We start from the raw sequence: 14,276 nt of genomic DNA on the forward strand, positions 1-14,276 counted from the left end.
GTCTCTTGCCTCGATTACAAATGAGTTTGATCGCAAGAAGAATGAGAAAGAAAAGAAGCGATCCAAGCGCAAGAGCTCAAAAGAACACAACGAATCACTCTCTCTAATCACTAAAGCTTTTGTGTGGAGTTGGGAGAGGATTTGATCTTTTTGGTGTGTCTTGTATTGAATGCTAGCTCTTGTAAGGTGTAGAAGAGTGGAAACTTGGATGACTTGAATGTGGGGGTGGTTGGGGTATTTATAGCCCCAACCACCAAACTTGACCGTTGGTGGAGGCTGCTGTCGACGGGCGCACCGGACAGTCCGGTGCGCCACCGGACAGTGTCTGGTGCGCCAGCCACGTCACCTAGCCGTTGGGTTCCGACCGTTGGAGCTCTGACTTGTGGGGTCGTCTGGCTGTCCGGTGGTGCACCGGACAGGTACTGTAGACTGTCCGGTGCGCCGTCTCGCGCGTGCCTGACTTCTGCGCGCTCTGGCGCGCATTAAATGCCTCTGCAGGTGACCGTTGGCGCCGTAGTAGCCGTTGCTCCGCTGGCACACCGGACAGTCCGGTGAGTTATAGCGGACCGCCCTTGGAAATTCCTGAAGGTGAAGAGTTCAGCCTCGAGTGCCCTGGTGCACTGGACACTGTCCGGTGGCACACCGGACAGTCCGGTGCGCCAGACCAGGGTGCCTTTCGGGTTGTCTTTTGCTCTCTTGTTTGAACCCTTTTCTTGGTCTTTTTATTGACTTAATGTGAACCTTTGGCACCTGTAGAACTTATAGACTAGAGCAAACCAATTAGTCCAATTATTTGTGTTGGGCAATTCAACCACCAAAATCAATTAGGAAATGTAAGCCTAATTCCCTTTCAATCTCCCCCTTTTTGGTGATTGATGCCAACACAAACCAAAGCAAATATAAAAGTGCATAATTGAACTAGTTTGCATAATTGTATGTGCAAAGGTTACTCAGAATTGAGCCAATATAAATTCATAAGATATGCATGGATTGTTTCTTTAATTTTTGACATTTTGGACCACGCTTGCACCACATGTTTTGTTTTTGCAAATTCTTTTGTAAATTCTTTTCAAAGTCCTTTTGCAAATAGTCAAAGGTAAATGAGTAAGATTTTGAGAAGCATTTTCAAGATTTTAAATTTTCTCCCCCTGTTTCAAATGCTTTTCCTTTGACTTAAACAAAACTCCCCCTTGATAAGATCCTCCTCTTAGTGTTCAAGAGGGTTTTGATGTTAATTTTGAAGAGGGTATACCAATTTGAAATTATATCACAAATAAGATACCAATTTGAAAATACTTCTTTAAAACCAAATTGAAAGACTAAAATTTTTGAAATTGGTGGTGGTGCGGTCCTTTTGCTTTGGGCTCATGCTCTCTCCCCCTTTGGCATAAATCGCCAAAAACGGAATCATTAGAGCCCTTGTAACTACTTTCTCCCACTTTGGTAAAAGACATATGAGTGAAGATTATACCAAAGTCAGAGAGTTGCTCGGAGCATCGACGAAGGATGAGTTATGGAGTGGAGTGGAAGCCTTTCTCTTCGCTGAACACTCCAATTCCCTTTCAATACACCTATGACTTGATTTGAAATTCACTTGAAAACACATTAGTCATAGCATATGAAAGAGACATGATCAAAGGTATATGAATGAGCTATGTGTGCAAAACATCAAAAGAAATTCCTAGAATCAAGAATATTTAGCTCATGTCTAAGTTTGTTAAAAGTTTGTTCACCTAATGGCTTGGTAAAGATATCGGCTAATTGTTCCTTAGTGTTAATATATGCAATCTCGATATCTCCCTTTTGTTGGTGATCCCTTAAGAAATGATATCGAATGGCTATGTGTTTAGTGTGGCTATGCTCAACGGGATTGTTCGCCATGCGGATTGCACTCTCATTATCACATAGAAGAGGAACTTTGGTTAATTTGTAACCATAGTCCCTAAGGGTTTGCCTCGTCCAAAGTAGTTGCACGCAACAATGGCCTGCGGCAATATACTCGGCTTCGACGGTAGAAAGAGCGACGGAATTTTGCTTCTTTGAAGCCCAAGACACCAAGGATCTTCCCAAGAACTGGCAAGTCCCCGATGTGCTCTTTCTATTAATCTTACACCCCGCCCAATCGGCATCCGAAAAACCAATTAAATCAAAAGTGGATCCCCTAGGATACCAAAGCCCAAACTTAGGAGTATGAACTAAATATCTCAAGATTCGTTTTACGGCCGTAAGGTGGGTTTCCTTAGGGTCGGCTTGGAATCTTGCACACATGCATACAGAAAGCATAATATCCGGTCGAGATGCACATAAATAGAGTAAAGAGCCTATCATCGACTGATATACCTTTTGATCTACGGATTTACCTCCCGTGTCGAGGTCGAGATGCCCATTGGTTCCCATGGGTGTCTTGATGGGCTTGGCATCCTTCATCCCAAACTTGTTTAGAATGTCTTGAATATACTTTGTTTGGCTAATGAAGGTGCCCTCTTGGAGTTGCTTCACTTGAAATCCTAAGAAGTATTTCAACTCCCCCATCATAGACATCTCGAATTTCTGTGTCATGATCCTACTAAATTCTTCACATGTAGATTCGTTAGTAGAGCCAAATATAATATCATCAACATAAATTTGGCATACAAACAAATCATTGTCAAGAGTTTTAGTAAATAAAGTAGGATCAGCCTTTCCGACTTTGAAGTCATTAACTATAAGAAAATCTCTTAGGCATTCATACCATGCTCTTGGGGCTTGCTTGAGCCCATAAAGCGCCTTAGAGAGTCTATAGACATGGTTAGGGTACTCGCTATCTTCAAAGCCAGGGGTTGCTCAACATAGACCTCTTCCTTGATCGGTCCATTGAGGAAGGCACTCTTCACGTCCATTTGGTAAAGCTTGAAGCCATGGTAAGTAGCATAGGCTAATAATATACGAATTGACTCAAGCCTAGCTACGGGTGCATAGGTTTCACCGAAATCCAAACCTTCGACTTGGGAGTATCCCTTGGCCACAAGTCGGGCTTTGTTCCTTGTCACCACACCATGCTCGTCTTGCTTGTTGCAGAAGACCCACTTGGTTCCTACAACATTTTGGTTAGGACGTGGAACTAAATGCCATACCTCGTTTCTAGTGAAGTTGTTGAGCTCCTCTTGCATCGCCACCACCCAATCTAAATCTTGAAGTGCTTCCTCTACCTTGTGTGGCTCAATAGAGGAAACAAAAGAGTAATGCTCACAAAAATGTGCAACGCGAGATCTAGTGGTTACCCCCTTATGAATGTCGCCGAGGATGGTGTCGACGGGGTGATCTCGTTGGATTGCTTGGTGGACTCTTGGGTGTGGCGGTCTTGGTTCTTCATCCTCCTTGTCTTGATCATTTGCATCTCCCCTTTGATTATTGCCGTCATCTTGAGGTGGCTCATCTCTTTGATCTTCTCCTTCATCAGCTTGAGCTTCATCCTCATTTTGAGTTGGTGGAGATGCTTGCGTGGAGGAGGATGGTTGATCTTGTGCATTTGGAGGCTCTTTGGATTCCTTAGGACACACATCCCCAATGGACATGTTCCTTAGTGCGATGCATGGAGCCTCTTCATCACCTATCTCATCAAGATCAACTTGCTCTACTTGAGAGCCGTTAGTCTCATCAAACACAACGTCACAAGAAACTTCAACTAGTCCTGAGGACTTGTTAAAGACTCTATATGCCCTTGTGTTTGAATCATATCCTAGTAAAAAGCCTTCTACAGTCTTAGGAGCAAATTTAGATTTTCTACCTCTTTTAACAAGAATAAAGCATTTGCTACCAAAGACTCTAAAATATGAAATATTGGGCTTTTACCGGTTAGGAGTTCATATGATGTCTTCTTGAGGATTCGGTGTAGATATAACCGGTTGATGGCGTAGCAGACGGTGTTGACTGCCTCGGCCCAAAACCGATCCGAAGTCTTGTACTCATCAAGCATGGTCCTTGCCATGTCCAATAGAGTCTGATTCTTCCTCTCCACTACACCATTTTGTTGTGGCGTGTAGGGAGAAGAGAACTCATGCTTGATGCCCTCCTCCTCAAGGAAGCCTTCAATTTGAGAGTTCTTGAACTCCGTCCCATTGTCGCTTCTAATTTTCTTGATCCTCAAGCCAAACTCATTTTGAGCCCGTCTCAAGAATCCCTTTAAGGTTTCTTGGGTATGAGATTTTTCCTGCAAAAAGAACACCCAAGTGAAGCGAGAATAATCATCCACAATAACTAGACAGTACTTACTCCCGCCGATGCTTATGTAAGCTATCGGGCCAAATAGATCCATGTGTAGGAGCTCGAGTGGCCTGTCAGTCGTCATAATGTTCTTGTGTGGATGATGAACACCAACTTGCTTCCCTGCCTGACATGCGCTACAAATCCTGTCTTTCTCAAAATGAACATTTGTTAGTCCCAAAATGTGTTCTCCCTTTAGAAGCTTGTGAAGATTCTTCATTCCAACATGTGCTAGTCGGCGGTGCCAGAGCCAGCCCATGTTAGTCTTAGCAATTAACCAAGTGTCGAGTTCAGCTCTATCAAAATCTACTAAGTATAGCTGACCCTCTAACACTCCCTTAAATGCTATTGAATCATCACTTCTTCTAAAGACAGTAACACCTACATCTGTGAAAAGACAGTTGTAGCCCATTTTGCATAATTGAGATACGGAAAGCAAATTGTAATCTAAAGAGTCTACAAGAAAAACATTGGAAATTGAATGGTCAGGAGATATAGCAATTTTACCCAATCCTTTGACCAAACCTTGGTTCCCATCCCCGAATGTGATCGCTCTTTGGGGATCTTGGTTTTTCTCGTAGGAGGAGAACATCTTCTTCTCCCCTGTCATATGGTTTGTGCACCCGCTATCGATGATCCAACTTGAGCCCCCGGATGCATAAACCTACAAAACAAGTTTAGTTCTTGATTTTAGGTACCCAAATGGTTTTGGGTCCTTTGGCATTAGACACAAAAACTTTGGGTACCCAAACACAAGTCTTTGATCCCTTGTGCTTGCCCCCAACATATTTGGCAACTACCTTGCCGGATTTGTTAGTTAAAACATAAGAGGCATCAAAGGTCTTAAATGAAATGTTAGAATCATTTGATGCCTTAGGAGTTTTCTTCGTAGCCAATTTTACATGGGTTGATTGCCTAGAACTAGATGTCTCACCCTTATACATAAAAGCATGATTGGGGCCAGAGTGAGACTTCCTAGAGTGAATTATCCTAATTTTGCTCTCGGGATAACTGGCAGGGTACAAAATGTAACCCTCGTTATCCTGAGGCATGGGAGCCTTGCCCTTTACAAAATTAGACAATCTTTTAGGAGGGGCATTAAGTTTGACATTGTCCCCCTTTTGGAAGCCAATGCCATCTTTTATGCCAGGGCGTCTCCCACTATAGAGCATGCTTCTAGCAAATTTGAATTTTTCGTTCTCTAAGTCATGCTCGGCAATTTTAGCATCTAATTTTGCTATATGATCATTTTGTTTCTTAATTAAAGCTAGGTGATCATGAATAGCATCAACGTTAATGTCTCTACATCTAGTGCAAATGAAAACATGCTCAATGGTAGATGTAGAGGGTTTGCAAGAATTAAGTTCAACAATCTTAGCACGTAAAATATCATTCTTATCTCTAAGATCGGAAATTGTATCATTGCAAACATCTAATTCTTTAGCCTTAGCAATCAATTTTTCATTATCATTTCTAAGGCTAGCAAGAGAGATATTCAATTCTTCAATCTTAGCAAGCAAATCAACATTATCATTTCTAAGATTGGAAATTGAAACATCACAAACATTTGAATCAACCTTAGCTATTAGATTAGCATTTTCATTTCTAAGGTTGACAATAGTATCATGGCAAATGCTTAGCTCACTAGATAGTTTTTCACATTTTTCTACTTCTAGAGCGTAAGCATTTTTAACCTTAACATGCTTTTTATTCTCCTTAATTAGGAAGTCCTCTTGGGTGTCCAAGAGATCATCCTTCTCATGAATAGCGCTAATTAATTCATTCAATTTTTCCTTTTGTTGCATGTTTAGGTTGGCAAAAAGGGTACGCAAATTATCCTCCTCATCACTAGCATTATCTTCATCACTAGAGGATGCATATTTAGAGGATGATTTAGATTTTACCTTCTTTCTTTTGTCGTCCTTTGTCATGAGGCACTTGTGGCCGACGTTGGGGAAGAGAAGTCCCTTGGTGACGGCGATGTTTGCAGCGTCCTCGTCGGAGGAGGAGTCGGAAGAGCTCTCGTCGGAGTCCCATTCCCGGCAAACATGGGCATCGCCGCCCTTCTTCTTGTAGTACTTCTTTTCTCTCCTATTTCCCTTCTTGTCGTCGCCCCTGTCACTGTCACTAGATAGTGGACATTTTGCAATAAAATGACCGGGCTTACCACATTTGTAGCAAACTTTCTTGGAGCGGGATTTGTAGTCCTTCCCCCTCCTTTGCTTGAGGATTTGGCGGAAGCTCTTGATGATGAGCGCCATCTCCTCATTGTTGAGCTTTGAGGCGTCGATTGGTTGTCTACTTGATGTAGACTCCTCCTTCTTCTCCTCTGTTGCCTTGAATGCGACCGGTTGTGCTTCGGGCGTGGAGGGGCCATCTAGCTCGTTAATTTTCTTTGAGCCTTTGATCATCAATTCAAAGCAAACAAAGTTTCCTATCACTTCCTCGGGAGTCATTAGTGTATATCTAGGATTACCACGAATTAATTGAACTTGAGTAGGGTTAAGGAAAACAAGTGATCTAAGAATAACCTTAACCACTTCGTGGTCATCCCATTTTTTGCTCCCGAGGTTGCGCACTTGGTTCACCAAGGTTTTGAGCTGGTTGTACATGTCTTGTGGCTCCTCCCCTTGGCGAAGACGGAAGCGACCGAGCTCCCCCTCAATCGTTTCCCGCTTGGTGATTTTGGTCACCTCGTCTCCTTCGTGCGCGGTCTTTAGCACGTCCCAAATCTCCTTAGCACTTTTCAACCCTTGCACCTTATTATACTCCTCTCGACTTAGAGAGGCGAGGAGTATAGTTGTGGCTTGGGAGTTGAAGTGTTGGATTTGGGCCACTTCGTCCTCATCATAATCTTCATCCCCTACGGATGGTACCTGTACACCAAACTCAACAACATCCCATATACTTTTGTGGAGTGAGGTTAGGTGATATCGCATCATATCACTCCACCTAGCATAATCTTCACCAACAAACGTTGGTGGTTTGCCCAATGGGACGGAAAGTAATGGCGTATGTTTAGAAATGCGAGGATAGCGTAGGGGGATCTTACTAAACTTCTTGCGCTCATGGCGCTTAGAAGTTACGAACGGCGTGTCGGAGCCGGAGGTGGATGGCGACGAGGTGTCGGTCTCGTAGTAGACCACTTTCCTCATCTTCTTCTTCTTGTCACCGCTCCGACACGACTTGTGGGAAGGGGATTCCTTTTTCTTCCCCTTGTTGCGGGACTCTCCCGATGGAGCTTTCCCGTGGCTTGTAGCGGGCTTCTCGCCGGTCACCATCTCCTTCTTGGCGTGATCTCCTGACATCACTTCGAGCGGTTAGGCTCTAATGAAGCACCAGGCTCCGATACCAATTGAAAGTCGCCTAGAGGGGGGTGAATAGGGTGAATCTGAAATTTAACAACTTAATCACAACTACAAGTCGGGTTAGCGTTAGAAATATAAAGGAGTCCGAGAGAGGGTGTAAAAACAAATCGCAAGCGAATAAGAAGTGAGACACAAGGATTTGTTTTACCGAGGTTCGGTTCTCACAAACCTACTCCCCGTTGAGGTGGTCACAAAGACCGGGTCTCTTTCAACCCTTTCCCTCTCTCAAACGGTCACCTAGACCGAGTGAGCTTCTCTTATCAATCAATCGAAACACAAAGTTCCCGCAAGGACCACCACACAATTGGTGTCTCTTGCCTCGATTACAAATGAGTTTGATCGCAAGAAGAATGAGAAAGAAAAGAAGCGATCCAAGCGCAAGAGCTCAAAAGAACACAACGAATCACTCTCTCTAATCACTAAAGCTTTGTGTGGAGTTGGGAGAGGATTTGATCTTTTTGGTGTGTCTTGTATTGAATGCTAGCTCTTGTAAGGTGTAGAAGAGTGGAAACTTGGATGGCTTGAATGTGGGGGTGGTTGGGGTATTTATAGCCCCAACCACCAAACTTGACCGTTGGTGGAGGCTGCTGTCGACGGGCGCATCGGACACTGTCCGGTGCGCCAGCCACGTCACCTGGCCGTTGGGTTCCGACCGTTGGAGCTCTGACTTGTGGGGTCGCCTGGCTGTCCGGTGGTGCACCGGACAGGTACTGTAGACTGTCTGGTGCGCCGTCTCGTGCGTGCCTGACTTCTGCGCGCTCTGGCGCGCATTAAATGCCTCTGCAGGTGACCGTTGGCGTCGTAGTAGCCGTTGCTCCGCTGGCACACCGGACAGTCCGGTGTGCACCGGACACTGTCCGGTGACTCACTGGACAGTCCGGTGAATTATAGCGGAGCGCCCTTGGAAATTCCCGAAGGTGAAGAGTTCAGCCTCGAGTGCGCTGGTGCACTGCACACTGTCCGGTGGTGCACCGGACACTGTCCGGTGGCACACCGGACAGTCCGGTGCGCCAGACTAGGGTGTCTTTCGGGTTGTCTTTTGCTCTCTTGTTTGAACCCTTTTCTTGGTCTTTTTATTGACTTAATGTGAACCTTTGGCACCTGTAGAACTTATAGACTAGAGCAAACTAGTTAGTCCAATTATTTGTGTTGGTCAATTCAACCACCAAAATCAATTAGGAAATAGGTGTAAGCCTAATTCCCTTTCAGTTTGGTCAAAGGACTTGGTAAAATTGCTATATCATCTAACCATTCCATTTCAAATGTTTTTCTTGTAGATTCTTTAGATTACAATTTGCTTTCAGTTTCTCAATGATGTAAAATGGGCTACAACTGTCTTTTTACGGATATAGGTATTACTGTCTTTAGAAGAAGTGATGATTCAGTAGCATTAAAGGGAGTATTAGAGGGTCAGCTATACTTAGTTGATTTTAATAGAGCTGAACTCAATACTTGCTTAATTGCTAAGACTAACTTGGGTTGGCTCTGGCATCACCGACTTGCTCATGTTGGGATGAAGAATTTTCACAAACTTCTAAAGGGAAAACACATTTTGGGACTAACAAATGTTCATTTTGAGAAAGACAGAGTTTGTAGCGCATGTCAAGCTGGGAAGCAAGTTGGTACACACCATCCACACAAGAACATCATGACGACCGACAGGCCGCTTGAGCTACTCCACATGGATTTATTTGGCCCGATCGCTTACATAAGCATCGGCGGGAGTAAGTATTGTCTTGTAATTGTGGATGATTATTCTCGTTTCACTTGGGTATTCTTTTTGCAGGAAAATCATAAACCAAAGAAACTTTAAAGGGATTCTTGAGACGGACTCAAAACGAGTTCGGTTTAAGGATCAAGAAGATAAGAAGCAACAACGGGACGGAGTTCAAGAACTCTCAAATTGAAGGTTTTCTTGAGGAAGAGGGCATCAAGCATGAGTTCTCTTCTCCCTACACACCTCAACAAAATGGTGTAGTGGAGAGGAAGAACAGAACTCTACTGGACTTGGAGAGGACCATGTTTGATGAGTACAAGACTCCGGACCGGTTTTGGGCCGAGGCGATTAACACTGCATGCTACTCCATTAACCAGCTCTACCTTCAACGAATCCTCAAGAAGACAACATATGAACTCCTCACTGGTAAAAAGCCCAATGTTTCATATTTTAGAGTCTTTGGTAGCAAATGCTTTATTCTTGTTAAAAGAGGTAGAAAATCTAAATTTGCTCCTAAGGCTATAGAAGGCTTTTTACTTGGGTATGACTCAAACACAAGGGCATATAAAGTCTTCAACAAATCCACTAGATTAGTTGAGGTTTCTTGTGACATTGTGTTTGATGAAACTAATGGCTCTCAAGTAGAGCAAGTTGATCTTGATGAGCTAGATGATGAAGAGGCTCCATGCGTCGCGCTTAGGAACATGTCCATTGGGGATGTGTGTTCTAAGGAATCCGAAGAGCCCACACAAGCACAAGATCAACCATCATCTTCAAATCAAGCATCTCCACCAACTCAAGATGAGGATCAGGCTCAAGACAATGAAGAAGAAGATCAAGAAGATGAGCCACCTCAAGAGGAGGACAATGATCAAGGGGGAGATAACCATGTACAAGACAAGGAAGATGATCAAGAAGTACAGGGTCAAAGACCGCCACACCCAAGGGTCCACCAAGCGATACAAAGAGATCACCCCGTGAACTCCATCCTCCGCGATATTCATAAGGGGATAACCACTCGATCTCGAGTCGTTCACTTTTGTGAACATTACTCTTTTGTTTCCTCTATTGAGCCATACAGGGTAGAGGATGCATTAAGAGATTCAGATTGGGTGTTGGCAATGCAAGAGGAACTCAACAACTTCACGAGGTATGAGGTATGGCATCTTGTTCCACGTTCTAACCAAAATGTTGTAGGAACTAAGTGGGTATTCCACAACAAGCAAGATGAGCATGGTGTGGTGACAAGGAACAAAGCCCAACTTGTGGCCAAGGGCTATTCACAAGTCGAAGGTTTGGATTTCGATGAAACCTATGCACCCGTAGCTAGGCTTGAGTCAATTCGTATATTACTTGCCTATGCTACTTACCATGGCTTTAAGCTTTATCAAATGGACGTGAAAAGTGCCTTCCTCAATGGACCAATCAAGGAAGAGGTCTATGTTGAGCAACCTCCTGGCTTTAAAGATAGTGAGTACCCTAACCATGTGTATAAACTCTCAAAGGCGTTTTATGGGCTCAAGCAAGCCCCAAGATCGTGGTATGAATGCCTAAGAGATTTCCTTATCACTAATGGTTTCAAAGTCGCAAAAGCCGATCCTACACCCTTTACTAAAACCATTGCAAATGATTTGTTTGTGTGCCAAATTTATGTTGATGATATCATATTTGGGTCTACTAACAAATCTACTTGTGAAGAGTTTATTAGGATAATGATTCAAAAATTCGAGATGTCAATGATGGGGGAGTTGAAGTACTTCTTAGGATTTCAAGTGAACCAACTCCAAGAGGGCACCTTCGTGAGCCAAACAAAGTACATTCAAGATATACTTACCAAGTTTGGAATGAAGGATGCCAAGCCCATCAAGACACCCATGGGAACCAATGGGCATCTCGACCTCGACATGGGAGGTAAATCCGTAGATCAAAAGGTATACCGGTCGATGGTAGGATCTTTACTCTCCTTATGTGCATCTCGACCGGATATTATGCTTTCCGTATGTATGTGTGCAAGATTATAAGCTGATCCTAAGGAAGTTCACCTTAGGGCCGTGAAAAGAATCATGAGATATTTAGTTCATACACCTAAGTTTGGTCTTTGGTACCCCCAAGGGATCCACCTTTGATTTAATAGGTTATTCAGATGTTGATTGGGCAGGGTGTAAAATTGATAGAAAGAGCACATCAGAGACTTGTCAGTTTTTGGGAAGATCCCTGGTGCCTTGGGCTTCAAAGAAACAAAATTCAATAGCTCTTTCTACCACCGAAGCCGAGTATATTGTCGCAGGCCATTGTTGCGCGCAATTGCTTTGGATGAGGCAAACCCTTAGGGACTATGGCTATGAATTGAGCAAAGTCCCTCTCCTGTGTGATAATGAGAGTGCGATCCGCATGGCGGATAATCTCGTTGAACACAGCCGCACTTAGCACATAGCCATTCGATATCACTTTTTGAGAGATCACCAACAAAGGGGGGATATCGAGATAGCTTATGTTAGCACCAAAGAACAACTAGCCGATATCTTTACCAAGCCATTAGATGAGAAAACCTTTACCAAACTTAGGAATGAGCTAAACATTCCTGATTCTCGGAACTTTAATTGATACTTTGCACACATAGCTCATTCACATACCTTTGATCATATCTCTCTTATGTCTACGACTAATGTGTTTTCAAGTGTATTCCTATGCTAAGTCCTAGATTGAAAGGGAAATGGAGTCTTCGGCGAAGACAAGGCTTCCACTCCACTCTATCGGTATTATTTACCCTTCGTCGTCACTCCACACCACTCTCCACTTTGGTATAATCTTCACTCTTATTACTCATACCATTGAGGAGAAAGTAAAAAGGGCTCTCAAAATGTCTCCATTTTTGGCGATTAATGCCAAAGGGGGAGAGAGTATTAGCCCAAAGCAAAAGGACCGTACCACCACCAATTTCAAAGTTTTTTTAAAGAAGTTTTCAATTGGCATCTTATGATGAAAATTTTTAATAGACTTATTTTAAATTGGTATCTAAAATATTTGATCTTCTTTCAATTGGTAAAACCCTCTTGAACACTAAGAGGAGAATTTCATCCAGGGGGAGTTTTGTTTAAGTCAAAGAAAAAGCATTTGAAACAGGGGGAGAAAATTTCAAATCTTGAAAATGCTTCTTGCAATCTTATTCATATACCTTTTACTATTTGCAAAAGAATTTGAAAAAACAAAACAAGTGGTGCAAATGTGGTCCAAAATGTTAAAAGAAAGAAAGCAATCCATGCATATCTAGTGAAATAATAAAATTGGTTTAATTCCAAGTAACCTTTGCACTTACCTTATGCAAACTAGTTCAATTCTGCACTTATATATTTGATTTGGTTTGTGTTGGCATCAATCACCAAAAAGGGGGAGATTGAAAGGGAAATAGGGTTAAACCTTTTCCTAAATGATTTTGGTGGTTAAAATGGCCAACGCAAAAAATTGGACTAACTAGTTTGCTCTAGATTATATGTTCTACAGGTGCTAAAGGTTCAACACAAACCAATAAAAAGATCTAAGTTAGGGTTCAAAAGAAAGGAGCAAAAGAAACCGGAGAGAACCCTGGTCTGGCGCACCGGACTGTGTCCGGTGCCCCAGGGACCGTACAGGCTGAACTCTTCACCTTTGGGTTTCTGGAGAGTCGCTCCGCTATAATTCACCGGACTGTCCGGTGGGTCACCAGACTGTCCAGTGTGCCAGCGGAGCAACGACTATCGAGCGTAACAGTCGACTCCAACAGTCGCCTGCTACGTGAACAGTGCGCGGACAATTTGCGCAGAGTTAGAGCAGCGCCAGAAGGCGCACCGGACAGTGAACACTAAATAGTGCCTGTCCGGTGCGGCACCGGACTGTCCGGTGCCCCAAGCTGTCAGATCTCGAACACAGAAGCATTTCTATAGGTGACCGTTTGAGGTGTCCATCAGCCATACACAGAAGTTGTTCAGTGTTCACTATCCGATCTTGAACACAGCGTTCACCACATTTCTCTAGGTGCCCCAAGCTGTCAGATCTCGAACACAGAAATCGAGGTGTCCATCAGCCCATATGGTGTGGCATCGGACTGTCCGGTGCCCCAAGCTGTCTAGGTGACCGTTTGAGAGAGGGAAATGGTTGAAAGAGACCCGGTCTTTGTGACCACCTCAACGGGGACTAGGTTTGCAAGAACCGAACCTCGGTAAAACAAATCATCGTGTCACTCGCTTTATTTCTTGGTTGATTTGTTTTCACCCTCTCTTTTGGACTCGATTTTATTTCTAACGCTAACCCTGGCTTGTAGTTGTGCTTAATTGTAAATTTCAGTTTCCGCCTATTCACCCCCCCTCTAGGCGACTTTCAAAAGTCCCTAACAACGGGACGGGGCATTGTCGTGTACTGCCCTTGGTGCCCCCGACTCCAACCCGTATGTCCCACCAAGCGTCGCTATAGAGAAACTCGACACTAGAGTCACTATAGTGACTCACATACTGAGTAGATGGAGCGATTCACCATACCAGGCGTACGCCCACCAGAAGACAATGTCAGGAGAGCAACATCAGCAGGACCGTCATAGACAATAGGTCACACCCTCAGACGATATGTCCCCGTGTAAGGACCCCCTTGAACTATAAAAGGGAGGGGCATATAGGCAAAGGAAAGAGCATTTAGCTAGAGTTCTCCACTCACTCAGTCTGACACTTGCACCTGTTGTAACACGTTCCACAGTGAATACTACGATCAGCACTACACTGAACTAGGGCACTAGCCTGAACCGGTATAAACCCTCTGTTTGAGTCACCCGTGATTAACCATTCAAAGTGAGTCCACGCTATGCTCCCCAACCGAACACAAATTTTACTTTGTCCCCGATTTCTGAAGCCACTATAGTTGGCGCGCCAGGTAGGGGATCCGTTAGCGTTCCAAGCGACTTTGTTCACTCTGATGGCTCAGTC

Source organism: Zea mays, chromosome 1 (genome assembly GCF_902167145.1).
Source record: "Zea mays cultivar B73 chromosome 1, Zm-B73-REFERENCE-NAM-5.0, whole genome shotgun sequence".
In the NCBI taxonomy this organism is placed as follows: domain Eukaryota; kingdom Viridiplantae; phylum Streptophyta; class Magnoliopsida; order Poales; family Poaceae; genus Zea; species Zea mays.